This window comes from Vulpes vulpes, chromosome 12 (genome assembly GCF_048418805.1).
Source record: "Vulpes vulpes isolate BD-2025 chromosome 12, VulVul3, whole genome shotgun sequence".
NCBI classification, from domain to species: domain Eukaryota; kingdom Metazoa; phylum Chordata; class Mammalia; order Carnivora; family Canidae; genus Vulpes; species Vulpes vulpes.
In genome coordinates, this window is record NC_132791.1 from 12,406,110 (window position 1) to 12,426,670 (window position 20,561).

Sequence of the window (20,561 nt, forward strand, 5' to 3'; positions counted from 1 at the left end):
TCTTTTTGTTCATTATATTCATTGCTAATGTGTATCATGGTGTGTGACTTCTAAGGAGAACACGTTTGGGGTCCAGGTTTTGTTCATGTCACTTTTTCATATAAAAGGGTCAACTCGTGAGTTAGCTATTAATGAGTATTCCAAAATTTAAACCAACCTTACTTGGGCAAGGCAAATTATTCTCCTTTTTTTCTAAATTTATTCTTCATTATAGAATAATTTACATCAGTGAGACTCATCATCTTTGAAAGACACAGAGAATTCATCAAACTTCTTTTAGCTGTGGGGACAATTTTGTACTTTAGTAAAATTTTCAATCTCTACCATGGTTATTAGGTAATTTATCTTTTTTCTTCTTTAACCAGTTCTTTATGTTCCTCAAATTCCATTTCACTGATGATCTCAAATTTTATTAGAGTAGAATCTATTCATATATTCTCTTTTTAAAACCAAAATCTGTACCATAGGAATTCTTATAAGACTTTGCTTATTTCTAATGTTACTTAGGTTTTCTCTGTTCACTGGTTAGGTTTTTCAAAGATTTCTCCATTTTGATATTTTTCCAAAAAAAACCCACAGCATTTTGGTTTATATGTCATTTTAAACATTTTACCAGATCAATGTTTTCTGCTTTCATTGTTATTTATTTTTTCAGTTCTCTTTACTATTAATTCTTTTATACCTATGAGAAATAGTATTTAGTACTTTACATTTTTTTTTTGTGAACTTTGATTGTACTTCTTAAGTTTTTTGTTCAGATGTTCTCACTTTAAACACTTTAAAAATAATTTATATTTATTGTTTGTCAAATTTATCTTTGTCCTAACAGTAATTTAGAGCAATATTAAATTCTTAATCTTAAGGAATATTTTTTTATTTTTTGATCTTAAAGAATATTTAAAATTCATACTTATAAAAACATTTCTAGTTTCCTGGCATTATGGATAGAAACTGGAGCCTCTGGGGGAACCTGGATGGACAGTTGGTTAAGTGTCTGACTCTTGGTTTCCATTCAGATGATGATCTTATGGTCAATATAAGATCAAGCCCCACCTTAGGCTCTGTGCACAGCACAGTTTGCTTGAAATTCTCTCTCCTTCTTCCTCTGCCCCTCCCACTCATGCTCTCTCTCTCTAAAATAAGTAAATCTTAGGAAAAAAAAAAGAAATTGGGGCCTCTGTATTACTTGGCTATTGGAATATTCATTTTTATGTATGTGTTCATAACCTAGTTAATAATCATATTTTCTAATTGTTGCATTAGGCATTCAAAATAAGTGAATTTTTGTTCCTTAGTTAGGTACAACCTTAGTGTATTTATGAAGTGTATAACTAAGTTATATAATGTGTATATATGCAAATAATCTTAATCCTTATATTATTTAAATTATCACTCTTTTTTCTCTCCATGATAGATCTATGACTGAGAGAGATGGGTTAAAGTATCCTAAAACAAACAAATGTTTCCATTTACCTTCTTTCTTATGTAAGATTCTCTAAAAAACCTTGAACTCTATATTGTCTGAAAATATCACTGGCTCTGCTTTTGTTTTCTTCACACTTTATTGCTATATCTTCACAACCCAATTATTTTACTCTTATTTTCATACATTTTAGATTGTCCCTTGAATGCACTAGCATATTGTTCAATGTTGTAGGGTCAATGTGTAGGTTTATTTAGAGGAGTCTTTAACTTTAAATGAGGCAGCTTAACCTATATATGCAGAGTGTCATGAAATCTAGACCTGTAATTCAGTCATTCACATTTGTACTTTCTGTTTTTTATCCTTCTTTGGAGTTTATTTTTATGTCTTCTATTGTTTGGGCTATATTTTGTTTTATATTTTTTATTAATTTACTCAACAAACAAACTGCCTCATGTGGCAGGCGCTTTGCCAGGCTTTCGGCACAAAAAGAAAAAAGAAAGAGAAAGAAAAAAAAACAGCTTTAGTCCCTGCTGGGGTGAAGCAGCAGATTAGTGGGGGAAGTAGATATAAATAAAATAATTGCATTATTAATAGTTGCAAATAAGTGCATTACAAATCATGATTATACACTAATAAATCTTCCACAAAAAAAGGAATGAAGTTCTATGAAAGCATATGACAAAGACAGCTGACTTAGTCAGGAAGGTCTTGGAAAATTTCTCAAGATTTACACATGATGTGAAACATGAAGAATAAGTATGAGTTAACTCATTAAAGGCAGGATGGTGATCAAGGTGAAAGCATTCCATCCAGAAGGAAGAGTAGGTGGAAAGGACCTGTCGTAGAAGGGAGGCTTTGACAATCCTAAAAACAAACCAAGTGCAACCTTTCTTAAAAAGTACACCAGCTGGAACCTAGAGAGCTGTCAGGATCTTGGTCTGAGATGAGGCTGATAGGAGTTTGATCTGCATTCATCAATTCCTGTCTCTTTAAATCTCAAAGTTAGAAATGAAACTAGACGTTCTGATTCTTCCACAACCAAGCAGTTTAGATGAGGAATCAAGTGAGAGTTTTCTTCCCACTTAACACTTCTCAGTCTTAAAATATAATTTTGGATGTGGCACACCAGACTGTGTTTAATAAATTATTCTCTTGTGTGGCATGTATCTTCCATGTCAGGAATTTTAATTGACATTTGTAATCAGTTTTGAAACAATATTTTCAACAATCATTTTAGGTTAGGCTCCATGACTGTATGTTTACCTGCTTTCCTACTCCTCCCTAGCCTTCTTTTACCACAAATTCCCCAGGCTCATGCTTTCAACTTTGATTAATTTGGTCATATAGAATAGGCAAGCGTCTTCAACTAATTCTTTCAAGAAGGGTGTGTGGGGGCATATATCCTGAAACTGCTCCTGTCATGGAAGGTCTTGGTGCTGTGGACTTTACACATGAGCAACAACCTGGGTGGTTACAAAATTCTTGGCCTATATCCAGCTTTCCTCAAAACTCTGGAAGATTATTTCATTGTTTTTTGGCATTTAGCATCGCAGAGGCCAAGTCTCCGGTTACTCTGGTTATTGTTCCTCTGTAAGTAATTTCTTTTGTTCTGTTTGTTTTGTTTTCAGCTTAGAGGCCTGTAAAATTGTTTTGTGTCTAAATATTTGTCTATTTAAATATTTGCAGGAAACCTGATGGTGTGGCTATCTTTTCATTGATATTGTCTTAAAGTAATCAAGTGAAGTCTAAAAATTTGCATATGGAAATTTCAGGGGGTGGTGCTTTCTCTAGATACCAGATAGTTTTAGATTAGAATTAAGAGAATGGACTATAGAGTCTGGCTGGCAGGATTCAAATTTCAGCCTTGTCCTTCACTAGGCTTATGATCTTGAACAAAGCTCTAAAAAGAAAGCACAAGATTAAAAACATCCCCCTGTTGCGGTTTCCCTACTTGTAAAATGAGGCTAATATACCACCTACCTCATAGGGTAGTTATGAGGGTAAAGTGGGCCCTAAACTCAAAATGGTGTTCCTATAAGAAGTAGAAGAGGCACAGACACACAGGCAGATAGGGGAGGAGGTCATGTGAAGACAGATGCAGAGATTGGGGTGATGCATCCACAGGCAAAGGGAATAGCCAAGATTGCCAGCAAACACCAGAAGCTAGGAAGAAGCAAGGAAAGATCCAGATTCTCCCCTAGAGCCTTCAGAGAGAGCGTTGCACCTTGATTTCAATTTCTAGCCTCCATAGCCGTGACATAATAGATTTCTGTTGTTTCAGAAACAAAAATTAATAAAGGTAAAGTATCTAGAAGGACCTTTAGCCTGAGTTTTCAGTAAGCACCTCTTAGGCTACTATTCTTTTTTCTTCTGTCTCTCTGGGTTTTATTAGCTTCAAAATGTTTCATTATTTTTTTTTTGAAAGTCTATTGACTTTTTATTAGGTATTTTAAATTTCTGAGCTGAAAAGTAAAACAATATAAATACTTGACTAATTACACTGCCATAATTAGTATTACCAAAGATTTAGCTTAACATGATTATATAAATTCACAGGGTACCTCAGAGAATCAAATAAGTTAAATTAGACAATATATAATATGCAAAACATTTTAAATATCCAGCATATGTTGGATATGTTGGTATTTTTTCCCCTACTACTCTTGATAATATTTTACGTATTTGTGTATTAGAGATTTTTTTTTTAAGATTTTATTTATTTATTCGTGAGAGACACACACACACACAGAGAGGCAGAGACACAGGCAGAGAGGGAGAAGCAGACCCCATGCAGGGAGCCCGACGTGGGACTCAATCCCAGGTCCCCAGGATCAGGCCCTGAGCCGACGAAGGCGGTGCTAAACCGCCGAGCCACCCAGGCTGCCCTGTATTAGGGATTTTTAAAAAAGTATTATTGAGGGTATAACTGACAAAAAAACTGTGTATGTAAAGCATACAATGTGATGATTTTATATATGTATATATTGTGGAAGGACTCCCACTATAGAGTTAACACATCCATCACCTCACATATTTACCTTTTTTTTTTTTTTTATAAAGAGAGAACATTTAAGTTCTATTCTCTTAGCAAATTTTGATTATATGATACAGCGTTATCAACCACAGTTACCATGTTATACAATAGGTCCTCAGGCCTTATTCACCTAATAACTGAAGGTTTATACTTTTTTACCATCCACTCTCTGTTTCTTCCACACCTAGACCCCTGGCAACCACATCCTGCTGTTTCTAAGAGTTCGACTTTTTAAATGTTCTTTTCTCTTCTCTCTCTCTTTCTCTTTTTAAAATATTATTTATTTATTTGAGAGAGAAAGTAAGAGAGAGAGAGAGAGAGAGAGACAGAGAATGGGGCAGAGGGAGGAACAGAAGAGAGGGGGAAGCAGACTCTCCACTGACCTGGGAGCCAGATGTGGGGCTCAATCCCAGGATTCCGGGATCATGACCTGAGCTGAAGGCAGATGCGCAACCAACTGAGCCACCAACTCATCCCTCTCTTCCTCTTTTTCTTTTTTAGATTCCACATAAAAGTGATAACATACAGTATTGGTCCAGCTTGCTTTTCACTTAGCGTAACGTTTTCCAGCTTCATCAACATTGTCACAAATGGCAGGATTTTCTTTCCTTCAAGGCTGAATAATATGCTATTTTATATTAAATCACATTTTCTTCATCCATTCATCCATTGACAGACATTTATGTTGTTTCCATACTTTGGCTTTTATGAATACTGCTGCAGTGAAGGTAGGAGTACAGATATATCTTTGAAACAAAGATTTTGTTTCCTTTGGATATATACCCAGAAGTAGAGATTGCTGGATCATATGGCAGTTCTATTTTTAATTTCTTGAGGAATTTCCACACTTTTTTTTCATAGTGGCTGCACCAGTTTACTCTCCCACCAACATTGCAAGCAGTTTCCTTTTCTCCACATCCTCACCACCATTTATTTCGGACTTTTTGATAATAGTGATCCTAACAGGTGTGAGGTGACATTTCTCTATGGTTTTGATTTACATTTCCCTGATGGTCAGTGGTGTTGGACATCTTATCTTGTGCCTGTTGTCCATATATCTTTTTGAGAAAAAATATATCCTTTGCCCATTAAATTGAGCTATTTGGTATTTGTTATTGAGTTGGTTTAGTTCCTTATGTTTTGGTTATTAAGCCTTTATAAGATATGCAGTTTATATTTTTTCCCATTTCATAGACTGCCTTTTCATTTTGTTGATAGTTTCCTTTGCTGTGTAGAAGCTTTTTAGTTTGATATAGTCCCACTGCTTTATTTTTGCTTTGGTTGTCAAATCTAAAAAACCATTGCCAAGACCAATGTCAAGGAGCTTTTTCCCTCTGCTTTCCTCTAGGAGTTTTGTGGTTTCAGGTCCTACATTCAAGTATTTAAATCATTTTGAGTTGACTTTTGTGTATGGTGTAAGATACAGGGTCCAGCTTCATTCTTTTGTATGTGAATATCCGATTTTCCCAACACCATTGATTAAAGAGACTATCCTTTCCTCATTGTACACTTTTTGCTCCTTTGCCAAAAAATAATTGACCATATATGCATAGGTTTATTTCTAGGGTCTGTATTCTGTTCCATTGATGTATGTGTCTGTTTTTATGCCAATAATATATTGTTTTTATTCTATAGTTTTACAATATAATTTGAATTCAGGAAATATGATGCTTTCAGGTTTTCTCTCCTTTCTAAGGGTTGTTTTGGCTGTGTAGGATATTTTGTTGTTCCAACAATTTTGGAATTGTTTTGTCCTATTTCTGTGAAAAATGCCATTGGAATTTTGATAAGGATTGCATTGAATTTACAGACTGCTTTGGGTAGTATGTGCATTTGGACACTATTAATTCTAATCCATGAACATTGAATATCTTCCCATTTATCTGTGTTTTCTCTAATTTCTTTCACCAATTTTTCATAGTTTTCAGTGTACTGATCTTTCAGTTCCTTGGTTGAATTTATTCATAAGCACTGTATTCTCTTTGATGCAGTTGTAACTGGGATTGTTTTTCTGACAGTTCATTGTTAGGGTATAGAAACACAACTGATTTTTTTGTTGCTTTTATATCCTGCAACTTCACTTAATTCATTTATTAATTCTAACACTCTTTTTGGTGAAGTCTTTAGAGTTTTCAACACATGTCAACTGCAAACAGAGACTGTTTTTTCTCTCCCCTTCCAATTTGTATGTCTCTTGTATTTTTTTGCTTAATTGCTCTGGGACATCTTGTACAATGTCGAGTAAAAGTGGTGAGAGTGGAAACTGTTGTCTTGTTCTTGATCTTAGAGAAAAAGTTTTCAACCTTTTCATGAATCATTTCAACCAATTTCATCTATGCCTAATTTGTCAAGCGTTTTTATCATGAAAGGATGTTGAATTTTGTCAAATGCTTTTTCTGCATCTATTGGGACCATAACATGATTTTATCCAACACTTTATTAATATGATATATCATAACCATTGATTTGCATATACCGAACTACCCTTTCATCCTGGAAATAAATCCCATTTGATCATGGTGTATGATTCTTTTTATGTACTGTTGAAAGGCTTACTAAGATTTGGTTGAAGAAATTTGCATCAACTTTCTCAGGGAGGATAGCCTATAATTGTCTTTACTTTGCATGTCCTTGTCTGCCTTTGGTATCATGGTAATGCTGGCCTCATAAAACAAATTTGGGTGTGTTTTCTCTTCTCTATTTTTTGGAAGAGTTTGAGAGAATTGATTCTTCTCTAAATATTTGGTAAAATTTACCTGTGAAGACATCTAGTCCTGAACTTTTCTTTGTTGAGAGATTTTTGCTTACTGAATCAATACCCTTACTAGTAATTGGTCTGTTCAGATTTTCTATTTCTTAAGGATTCAATCTTGGTAGGTTATATGTTTCTAGAAATTTGTCCATTTCTTCTAGGCTATCTAATTGGTTGGCATATAAGTGTTCATAGTAGTTTCTGGTGACCCTTAGTATTTCTGTTTTCAGCTATAATGCCTCCTCTTTCATTTCAGATTGTACTTATTTGAGTCTTCTTTTTTCTTAGTTGGTCTAGCTATAGGTTTTTCAATTTTGTATATCTTTGGGGAAAGAATGCCTAGTTATTTTCATTGATCTTATGTATTTTTCCCAGTCTTTTGTTTCCACTCTGATCTTTGTTATTTCCTTCCCTCTACTAACTTTAAGCTTGGTTTGTTATACTTTTTCTAGGCCCTTGAGACATAAAGTTAGATTATTTACTTGGGGTCTTTCTTTTTTCTTAATGTAGGCATTTCTTAAATTTTCCTGTTAGAACTGCTTTTATTGCATCTCATGTCTTGGTATGTTGTTTCCACTTTCATCTGTTCCAAGGTATTTTATTTGTCTAGTGATTTCTTCTTTTACTCATTGGTTGTGCAGTGGCATGTTGTTTAGTCTTGATATGTTTGTGAACTTTCCAGTTTCCTCTTGTAATTGATATCTAGTTTCATAGCACTGTGTTCAGAAAAGATGCTTTATATGACTTCAGTCTTCTTAAATTTATTAAGATTTGTTTTGTGACCTAACATATTGTCTATCCTAAAGAATATTCCATGTGTATTTGAGGAGAATGTTTCCTCTGCTGCTGTTGCATAGCATTTTCTGAATATATCTGTTAGGTCCATCTGGCCTAATGTGTAGCTTAAGCCCAATGTTTCCTTATCAATTTTCTGTCAGGATAATCTCTCCATTGATAAAAGTGGAGAACTCGAGTTCTCTATTATTGCATTGTTGTCTATCTCTCCCTTCAGATCTGTTAATATGTGCTCTATATATTTAGGTATTCCAGGCTGGGTGCATAAATATTTACACCTGTTATATCCTCTTGACAAATTTTACTCCATCATTATATAGTGACCTTATTCATCTTTTATTACATTTTGGGTTTAACATGTATTTAGCCTGATATAAATGTAGCTATCTCTGCTTTCTTTTGATTTTTCCATTTGCATGGAATATCCTTTTCCATCCCTTCATTTTTACTCTGTGGTCCTTAATGCTGAGGTTTCTTATATGCAGTATACATTTGGGCTTGTTGTTGTTATTTTTTAAACCCATTCAGCTACTCTATGTATTTTGATTGGAGAACTTATTCCATTTACATTTATAGTAATTGTTGATATGAACTTACTATTGTCATTTTATAAATGTCATTTTTCTGGCTCTTTGGCAGTTCTTTTGTTCTTTACTTCCTCTCTTATTCTTTTCCTTTAGGATTTCATGATTTCTTGTAATGGAATGCTTTGATTTCTTTCTCTTTTTCTTTTGTATATCTAAGATAGATTATTCCTTATGATAACCATGAAGTTTACATACAATATAACAGTCTATTTTAAGCTGATACGTTTGTATACAAAAGCTTTAGATTTTTATACTCCCTATCTCCCACAATTATGTTTTTCATATGACAATTTATGTTGCTGTATATTGTGTATCCATAAAGATGTCTTGAAGTGGGTCACTTCAATTTCTCTTATTTATACTTTTGAGCTTCCTGTATATGCATGTCAATTTCTTTCCCTAGGTTAGTAAAGTTTTTAGCCATTGTTTCTTTGAATAAATCTTCTGCCTCTTTCTCTCTCTCTTTTTCCTTATGGGACCTTTATAATGAGCACTTTGGTCTACTTTATGGTGTCCCACAAGCCCTTAAGCTATCTTTATTCTTTTTATTCTTTTTCCTTTTTCTGATTGAATGCATTCCAGTTCCTGCCTTCGGTTTGCTGATCCTTTCTTCTGTTTGTCTAGTCTGCTGTTATACTTTTCTATTGATTTTTTTTCAGTTTAATTATTATATGCTTATATTTTCTATCTCTGTTGAAATTCTTTCTTTGTTCATAAATTCCTGTCTTGATCTCAGTGAATATCTTTAACTGTTATTTTGAAATCTCTATTGGGTAAATCACTTTTCTCCATTTCATTAAGATCAATTTCTGGAGATTTATTTTATTCTTTTTGGTTAAAATATATTCCTATTTCCTCATTTTCCTTGACTCTTTCTGGGAGAACCACCTCTCCTAGTCTTGACAGCATGGTCTCATGCAGGAGCTCAAACTTGTTAATTAGTCTGGCCCAAGTTCCTGATTGTCTTTCAAATCTTTGTGATTGATTGTTCAACCTGCTATCTTTGTTCTTAGTGACTTCCAGTAGTTGAAGGTGTGTCAAGACCCATCAGTGCCCCAAATTGTAAGACTGCAGTCAGTATCTAGCTGCAGGATGATTAGGAGCTAAACCTTCAAGCAGCTTGTAGGAAAGTATGCAGTCAAAATTATTCCAGGAAGAAATTGGGAGATAGGTATTTTTGCTTGCTCTCTCTATGCTGAGCCCACATGTATATCCAGGGGTGGGAGGTTTTCCTATATCCATCCAAAAACTTTGCTAAGGTTCTGTGGTACTTCTGAATGTAGGCTTCATTGGCTATCCAAGCTAGGGATATAATGGGTCCCAAGCTTGGGACCCATTCCTCAGGTGGTAGCTATAAAATCTGCAATGCTAGATGTGTAGATACCTTCTTTGAGGAGATAATGGTAACTTGGTTTTATTGTTAGAATGGACCAGAGGGAGAAAGCAGGGAAAATGTCTACTGGCTCTTTTAGGGCTCTTTTGGGCTGAAGAGCACAATCAGACATAGATGTGTGCTAATTAGAAGTTAGAAGACCTCTCAAGCAGCTTGTTTAGTATGAAATCAAAACCTTTCCAGGGAAAGACCAGAAGATGAGCAATTTTGGCTGTTGCTCTGTTCCCTTTCTGGGTGGGGAACCTCAGCAAGTGCTTGTGTGCCCATTAACAACTAATTCTTCATTTGCTGTGGTCTTGTGGGACTTGTGAATGTAAGCCCTGTCAACTTTTGAAGATAGTTGATTTGGGGGCCTATGTCTCATGTGGGACCCTTCAAAGTTGGGGCATTAGATGTGTGGTTCAAGCCCTTTGCTGCTCAGAGAAAAACTGGGCATTTGGGCACCCCCTCCCAAACAGATGGCACTGTGCTGGGGATGAGGTTTAAGGTGGGAATGTGTCCCAGACTTTCTGATCAGTTTTGACTAGAGTATTCTCTCAGCTACCTGATGTGTAGAGTCATCCCTCTAGTTTCTGGATTTATCCTTGGCTCATCCGTGGAAGGAAGGAAATTCAGGAGACTCCTATGTCACTATCTTGGTCTGGAGTTGAGAAAGTTCTCGTTGAGTGTTTGCTTTTGCTTGTACTTAACTGTTCTGATTTCATATAGTTTGAGATCTGATCTCCATTCCCTGTGTATCATCCTATTTTTTACTAGTTTTACCTCTTGCTCTTTTCCTCTGAGGATAAAGATGTTTTTCCAGTCTCAACACCATTTCATGATTTGTTTTACTCAATACCATTTCTGCTCCAGATTACCTCCCAAATTGGTTATTTGAATTTTGTCCTTCACATTTTACTTTACTTGAAATTCTGCCTTGACTGTGTTTTCTACTAAGATTATCTATTGCATATCCCCCTAATTAATTTTATTTGTAAGCTCTCCTTTAAAATTTTCAGTTCCTTTTTAAATTTTTTTTTTAGTTTTTTTTATTGGAGTTCGATTTGCCAACATATAGTAAAAAAAAAAATAAAAATAAAAATAAAAAAAATTAAATTTCCACTTCCTCCCCCAGAATGCAAGCTTTCTTGTGGATACTAAGTAATTTCCAAACTTTCTGATTACTGCAGTTAATAATTTCAAAGTCTTATTGTATTATTTGTCAGAATTACTTTCTTCCCTTCCTCCTAAATTCTTGATAGGTCCTCCATTGTTGCTACTGTTGTATTTTCTATTTATTCATTCTAAGAGGAGAGACCCATACTCAATCAGAATTTACCAAGTGTCAGGGTAAGAGCATTTCCTGTGGCTTCATTCGCTCTCTATTTCTTTGCAAATCGAATTTCCTTGTAACAACTGTAGAGTAAATTAGGGTTGCAAACTTAGCAAATAAAAATATAGGATGCTCAGTTAAATTTGAATTTTCGATATACAATACATTTTTTTACCATCAATATATTCCAAGTATTGTATGGGATATACTTACAATAATTTTATTTATTAAATGTTTTTCATTTAATATTCAAATTTAACTTAGCTCCCTATGTTTTATCTGACAACCCTTGATTAGGCAGATGCACATCAAACCCAGCTCAATTCCCTCTGTGTAGCAGGTTTTTATCTGGTGCAGATCTACTGAGGCAAGTTCTTTTCCTTTTCTGTCCACTAGTGCTCTGCAAATGCTGTACTATACTGGGAGTCCTGCTCTTCCTCTTTTCCTCACTCTGCCTACAAAGTTGGAGGGAATTCTGTATCCTGGGATATTATGTATGCTTGCCTTTCCTCCTGCAACTTCCTTTTCACCACCTTGAGAAACACCCTATTCTCTGGGAGATCAAGTTTTCAAGAGGATGGAGTGAAAATCATAAGTATTTATTGAATGTTTAGGCTCTATGCTTACTGTTTTACATAAATTAGCTCTTTTTATTTAATCTTTATGGCTATGCTTCAAGGAGAGTACTATAGGAACCTCATTTTGCAGATGATAAAAAGAAGGCTTAGGAAAGTTAGTGACTTGACCAAATAATAAATTGATGACATGTGGTTCAATGTTATATCCATTTGTCCCTGACTATAAGCTTTTAACTCCACATGATCTCCGTATCTCTGGGCCAGAATTCAGCTATGTGATATAGTGAGTCTTTCTACCTTTGCTCTGCCTTTCTGTGAGGTCATACATGGACAGCCCATTATTTTCTCTCTCCTAATCTGGATCCAAGAGCTATCGTATGAGCGAAATTTCCACTAGATTCTAGAAATATATATTTTCTTGCCATTCTTATTTATTTTTTTAGTCAGTTTTCATTTACTATATTAAAAATATAGGATTTTGTGAGAATTCTAGTAGAAATTTGGGATAGGCTGGGACAAGATTTATAGTCAGTTTCCATTTTATTCTCTACAACTGAATTTCATGTTTGACTCTTCCATTCCTTAAGTGACAAGTTGTACTTTTTAAAAGTTTTTCAAAAAGCCATTTTATAGCCTCAGGGATATATGACTGTATCCAGTATCCCTACATAGTCACTTTCCCCAATTCTTTATCAAATCTACTTTGATATTAATGCTCCCAGTTAAATCTGATATAGTTATTTTCTTTGTTACTTTCTTGATCTTTTGGAAAGTGATGTAAAAAAAAAGTTGCAAATAAGATAATTATTGGCTTTTTAAAAATAGAAATTCTCAGGAGACATGAAAAATGGTGGAGTTCCCCAAGCTCCCAAGGTCCCAGGCCAGCTTTTTACCCTTTGCAGGAGAGTACCATCAGTTTCTTCTCTCACCAGGTGGTTGGTGCTATAGTTCTGTGGCAACATTGCATTAGTTCCTCTCTCCTTTTCTCTTTCATTTCATCCTAGTTCAGGTTCTAAATTACCTTAGTACTCAATACTGTCCAGACATACTCTACTTCTTCATTTCCCCTTCTTTTTCTATATTTCTATTTCTTTTAAATATACGTAACTTTCAATTGTCATTTTTCATCCTTGATCCCCACTCTGTCAAGTTGCCCTGATACCTGTGAAATTTTATTTGACAATTTTGTGCTTTCTTCCTTCTCTTGATTGATCTTTGTCCTGAATGTGTTGGCATGTATGGAAGGTGGCTATAGGACTTATTTCTGAACATATTTTTATCTGTGAGTTCCTGTGATACTTCACACTATGTTACTTCTTTTTCTCATACCTATTGTCCTCTGTGACATCTGCTTTTGCAGTTTTATCTGGGATTTCCTTCCCTCTCCCTAAAAATCAGCTACTCAGGCCAGGGACTCTCTTGCCAAACACATTCTTTCCAATCTTTGTGAAGTTCCTCCAGGCCTGTAAGAATCCTCCTTCAACTGACTAGAGTGGTGGGGTTTTTGCTGAAACTTGAAAAACAAACTGCTGTATGATTTCCTTGGTTCTCCCAGGTTGAGGTCATATGTAAAGATCTCATATTACTCGTGACCTTGATCTCACCCTGAAAACATCAACTATATGCCATTTAGTTAGTGGGCCATTTATATATCATTTTGCTTTGGGATGAAAAGGGAAATAGCTGCTTTCCAGAGCTAAAAATAAAAAGGGAACAAAAAAAGATAAACTTAAGAAAAATTACATTAACAACACTGTATGTTACACTGAAAATTTGTTAAGAGGGAAGCTCTCATGTTAAATGTTCTTACCACAATTTTTTTTTTAAAAAGTACCAGCTTTTCAAAAAGAGGAATTCAAGCAGTACAGTGTGATGGTTAAGAGCACGAGCATTTATGTTAGGGAGAATTGAATTTGAGCACATGCTTTGCTTTTTACTAGCTAGGTGACCTTAGATAAGTTACTTTATCTTTCTGAGCCTCAACTTCTTCCTCTTTTAAATAGATACAGTGACAATAAGAATAAAGACATCATGAGAAATATTCTAAATAGTACATGTAAAGTGCTTTGCATATGGCAGAGATAATATCTGAAATATAGTAACTATTCAATGTTACCTGCAATTAAAAAATTATATTACAAATGCAGTGTTTACCTCTATACTCATCAACAAAGACAACTTTTCTATTTTTTCTATCGTTTCACCTTTTCCATTCTGCCCATTTACTGACATCATATTTATTTATTTATTTATTTATTTATTTATTTATTTATTTATTTTTTAAAGATTTTTTTTATTCATGAGAGACACAGAGAGAGAGAGAGGCAGAGACACAGGCAGAGGGAGGAGAAGCAGGTTCCACACAGGGAGCCTGACATGGGACTCAATCCTGGGTTTCCAGTATCAGGCCCTGGGCTGAAGCAGCGCTAAACCGCTGAGCCACCAGGGCTGCCCTGACATCATATTTATATAATTATAATTATATCTAGGTAAAATTGTTATTGCTTTCTCATATCTCTACAAAGATTTTGTGATATTTGAAAATGCATGTATCATCTCTAAGATACTTATTTAAGACCTAAGGACACATGCAGACTAAAAGTAAAGGAATGGAAAAGTGTTTATCATGCAAATGGAATGGAAAAGAAAGCTGGGGTAGCAATTCTCATAACAGACAAAATGGATTTTAAAACAAACACTGTAACAAGAGACAAAGAAGGACACTATATAGTCATAAAGGGAACAATCCAACAAGAACATATAACAATTGTAAATATTTATGCATTCAACATGGGAGCACCCAAAGACATACAGCAGTTAATAACAAACATAAAAGAAGTAATCAATAGTAATACAATAATAATAGGAGACTTTAATACCCCACTTACATCAATGGATAGGTCATCCAAACAGAAGATCAGCAGAGAAACAATGACTTTGAATGCCACATTGGGCCAGGTGGACTAAACAGATCTATTTAGAACATTCCATCCTAAAACAGCAGAATACACATTCTTTTCAATTGCACATGGAACATTCTCCAGAACAGATCACATATTAGGCCCCAAAACAAATCTCAACAAATTCAAAAAGACTGAAGTCATACCATGTATCTTTTCCAACCACAACACAATGAAGCTAGAATCAGTCACAAGGAAAAATCTGGGAAGAACACAAATGCATGGAGCTTAAATAATATGTTACTAAACAATGAATAGGTCAAATAAGAAATCAAAGAGGAAATAAAAACAAATACATGGAGACAAATGAAAATGAAAACAATGGTCTAAAATCTTTGGTAAGCAGCAAAAGTGGTCCTAAGGAGGGAGTACATAGCAATAGAGGTCTATCCCAAGAAGCAAGAAAAATCTCAGATAAACAATGTACCCATACACTTAAAGGCATTAGAAAAGAATAAGCAAAACTCAAAACCAGTAGAAGGAAGATAATAATAAAGATTAGAGAATAACTGAAATAGAAACTAAAACACAAAAGGACAGATCAATGGAATCAACAGCTGTTTCTTTTGAAAACATCAACAAAACTGATAAACCTATAGCCAAACTTATGAAGAAAAAAAAGGATTCAAATAAAATCAGAAGTGAAAGAGGATAAATAACTGACACCACAGAAACACAAAGGATTATAAAAGAATATTAGAAAAAATTATATGCCAACAAATTGGACAACCTCGAAGAAATAGATAAATTCCTAGAAATATAACCTCTTAAACCTGAGTAAGGAAAAAATAAAAAATTTGAATCTGCTGATTACCAGTAATGAAATTTAATAATTAAAGAAAAATCCCAACAAATAAAGGTCTGGGATCAGATGGCTTCACAGGTGAATTCTACAAACTTCTTAAAGAAGAGTTAATACCTGTTATTCTCAAACTATTTCAAAAAATAGAAGAGGTAGAAAAGGTTCCAAATACATTCTATGAGGCCATCATTACTCTGATATAAAAAATCAATAAGGCGCTACAAAAAAAAAAAAAAGAGAGAGAGAGAGAGAGAACTATAGGCCAACATCTCTGATGAAATGTACATGTAAAAATCTTCAACAAAATACTAGCAAACAGAACCAACAATACACTAAAAAAAAATCATTCACAATCAAGCAGAATTTATTTCTGGGATGCAAATGTGGTTTGGTATTCACAAATCAACATGATATATCACATTAATATGAGAAAGGTTAAAAACCAAACAATAATTTCAATAGATGAGGAAAAAGCATGTGACAAGATACAACATCCATTCATAATAAAAACTCTTGGGGATCCCTGGATGGCTCAGCGGTTCAGCGCCTGCCTTTGGCCCATGGCATGATCCTGGAGACCCGGGATTGAGTCCAGCATCAGGCTCCCGACATGGAGCCTGCTTCTCCCTCTGTCTGTGACTCTGCCTCTCTCTCTCTTTCTCTATGTCTATCATGAATAAATAAATAAATAAATAAATAAATAAATAAATAAATAAATAAATCTTTTTTTTTTTTTTTTAAAAAAAAAGCTCTCAAAGTAAGTTTAAGGGGAACATATTTCAACATAATAAAGGCCATCTGTGAAAAACCCTCAGTTAACCGCATACTTAGTCATAAAAAACTGAAAGCTTTTCCCCTAAAATCAGGAACAATACAAGGATGTTCACACTTATCACTTTAAAACTAGTCCTACTGGAAGTCCTAGCCACAGCAATCAGACAAGAAAAAGAAACAAAAGGCATTGAAATTGGTAAGGAAGAAGTAAAATTTTTGCTATTTGCAGATGTCATGATATTATATAGAAAACACTGAAGAGTCCACCAAAAAACTACCAGAACTGATAAGTCAATTCAGTAAGGTCACAGGATACAAAATCAATATATATAAATACACTGTATTTCTATACACTGAAAATGAAAGAACAGAGAGAGAAATTAAGAAAAGAATACCACATCTTTAACTGCACCAAAAAGAATAAAATGCCTAGGAATAAATCTAACTACAGAAGTGAAAGACCTATACTTTGAAAACTGTAAGACATTGATGAAAGAAACTAAAGATCACACAAACAAATGGAAAGCTATAGTACGCTCATGGACTGGAAAAATTAATATTGTTAAAATGTCCATACTACCCAAAGTAATCTATAGATTTAATTCAGTCTCTATCAAAATATCAACAGCATTTTTCACAGAACTAAAACAAATAATCCTAAAATTTGTACAGAATCACAAAAGACCCCAGATAGCCAAAGAAATCTGAAAAAGTAGAACTAAACTGGAGTCATCATAATCCCAGATTTCAAAATATACTACAAAAGTGTAATAATCAAAACAGTATAATACTGGCACAAAAATAGACACCTAGATCCAATGGAGAATAGAAAGCCCAGAAATAAACCATGACTATATGGTCAATTAATCTTCAACAAAGGAGGGGATGCCTGGGTGGCTCAGTGGTTGACCGTCTGCCTTTGGCCAGGGTGTGATCCTGGAGTCCCAGGATCAAGACCTGCATTGGGCTCCTTGCATGGAGCCTGCTTCTCTCTCTGCCTGTGTCTCTGTCTCCCTCTCTGTGTCTCTCATGAATAAATAAATAAAAGCTTAAAAAAATCTTCAACAAAGGAGGAAAGAATATGAAATGGGAAAAAGATGGTGTCTTCAGCAAACGGTATTGGGAACACTGGACAGCTACATGCAAAAGAATGAAACTGGACCACTTTCTTACACCATAATAATAAACTCAAAATGGATTAAGAATCTAGATGTGATACCAGAAACCATAAAAATCCTAGAAGAAAGCATAGGCAGTAATGTCTGGCATTGGCCATAGTGACATTTTTCTAGATATGTCTCCTGAGGTAAGGGAAAAACAAAAATAAACTATTCAGAGTATATAAAAATAAAAAATTCCGCAAAGGAAAAAGCCAATAAAACTCAATGATAACCTATTGAATGGAAAGGATATTTTCAAATGACATATTTGATAAAGGGTTAGTATCCAAAATATATAAATAACTTATAAAACTAAACACCCAAAAAACCCCAAATAAACCAATTAAAATGGACAGGAGACAAGAACAGACATTTCTCCAAAGACATACACTCGGCTAACAGGCACATGTAAAAGCGCTCAACTAATCAGAGAAATGCAAATCAAAATCACAATGAGATATGACCTCACACTTCTCAGAATAGCTAAAAACAAAAACACAAGAAACAAGTGTTGGTGAGGAAACAGAGAAAAAGGAACAATACATGTACAATAGTGGTGTGAATGCAAACTGGTGCAGTCCTCATAGAAAACGGCATGGAAGTGCTTCAAAAAATTAAGAATAGAAGTACCATATGATCTAGTAATTCCACTATTGGGTATTTACCCAAAAATACCAACTTGAAAAAATATATGCACTCCTGTGATTTTTGCAGCTTTATTTACACTAGCCAATTATGGAAGCAGCCAAAGTGTCCATCAACAGATAAATTGATAAAGAAGATGTCGTATTTGTATATACAATGGAATATTATTCAGTCATAAAAAAGAATGATAGCTTGCCATTTGCAATAAATGGATGGATCTAAAAGGCACAATGCTAAGTAAAATAAGGCAGAGAAAGACAATTATCATATGATTTCCCTCCTAATGTGGAATTGAGAAAACAAAACAAATGAACAAAGGAAAAAAGGACAAACTTTTAAAAACAGATTTTTAATTATAGAGAACTGATGGTTACGAGAGGGGGGGGTGGGTAAGAGATGGGGAAATAGATGAAGGGGATTAAGAGTACACTCATCATGATGAGCACTGAACAATGTAGAGAATTGTTGAATCACTATATTGTACACCTGAAGCTAATATAACACCATATGTTAACTATATTGGAATAAAAATTTAAAAATTAAAAAAATTAAAAAATAAAAATTTAAAAATAAAAATAAAATGCATGCATCACAAGTTCATTGAGAAGATATGCCATGATTTACTTATATATTGGATATTTACATATATTGGAGATTTACAAAAATAATAACATCTTTTGCATTAAATCCCCTTGACAAAAATAAAGGAGTTTTGGGGGGTTTTATGCATTGTTTTCTTGGGAAGCATTTCAGACATTAAATTACATGGGCATTGATGTTTGTTAAAAAGTATTCCCAAATTACCATTTTGAAAGCATTACATCATTTTATCTTGCTATCAACAATGTAAGAGGCACCGTCTCAATACTTGCTAGTACCAGTTAGTCATTATATTAATGTTTTGGTCATTTGAGAACATAGTATGGTATACATATAAATGTAGCTGTTTAATCTACATGTTTCCCTTCTAGCCAAAGAACTAGTAAAAGCTCTGACAACAACCCAGTGCCAAGATAGCATTTAAAAATACCCCTACTCTAACACTGTATGTTAACTACACTGGAATTAAAAAAATATATCCCTACATGTGGTAAGGTGGCTACTCATATAGTAAAAATATAAATTGGTTCAAGCCATCCTGGATGGCTGCTATAGACTGAATGTTTGTGTCCCCACCCCCCTTCAAATTCACATGTCAAAAACCTAAGCCCCAGTGTAGATAGTATTTGGAGATGGGGAATTTGGAAGTGAGTAGGTCATGAAGGTGGAGCCTCCATGAATAGGATTAGCACCCTGATTAAAGAAGCCCCAGAGAGTTCCCTAACCCCCTTCTGCATTTGAGGGAGGACAGTTGTCTGTGAACCAGATACCAAGTCTGTTGGCACCTTGATCTCAGACTTCCAGCCTCCAGAACTGTGAGAAATAAAGCTCTTTTGTTTATAAGCCACCCCTTCAGTGGGAATTTGTTATAGCAGCCCAAATGTACTAATACAAGGGCACTTGGGCAGGGCACATCACAAATTTCTGCCCTTTGACTGGGAATTACCTTCCTAGGAATCTAGTCTAACTTTCATAGTATTAAAAATATGAAGAAAACCCAATTATTCAATGGGTTGTGGTACAGACATACAATAGACTACAAGAATGTCATACATCATGTTTAGAAAGAATATTTTAATGACATGGTAAATGGGGAGGGGAAAGAATAACATAACATCTTAGGTGCAATATGATCTCAATTATGAACAAAAAAAATGCAAAGAAAAAGTCTGAAAAGTAATATGTCAAAATAGTAATAATAGGTTGCTGCCCAGTGGTGAGTTTATGGTTTATATTTGTCCTGCCTTTTAACATTTTCTAAATTATTCAAAATGCTGGCCTGTTGCATCAACAATCAGGAGAAGTAAAAGAAGAAGAAGAAAGAAGAAAGAAGAAAGAAGAGAAGAAGAAGAAGAAGAAGAAGAAGAAGAAGAAGAAGAAGAAGAAAAGAAGGAGAAGGAGAAGGAGAAGAAGAAGAAGAAGAAGAAGAAGAAGAAGAAGAAGAAGAAGAAGAAGAAGAAAAGGGGGGAGGGGGAGGGGAAGGGGAAGAGGAGGAGGAGAAAGAAAAGAGGAGAAGGAGAAGAGATGGAGAAGGAGAAAAAAAAAAAAAAAAGACCCGCTGGTATCAAAATACCAAAGTGCTCATACAGAATTTCAGGCAAGTCACTTCTAGACTCAGTGTAAACTCAGCACTTCCTTCTCCTTTATTTCATTGTATTAAGCATATTAGTATATCCAGCTTCCCTACTTGACATAGGTTCTTTTAGGAACATGGTGCCATCTTCTTCATTTGCGGTTTCCATC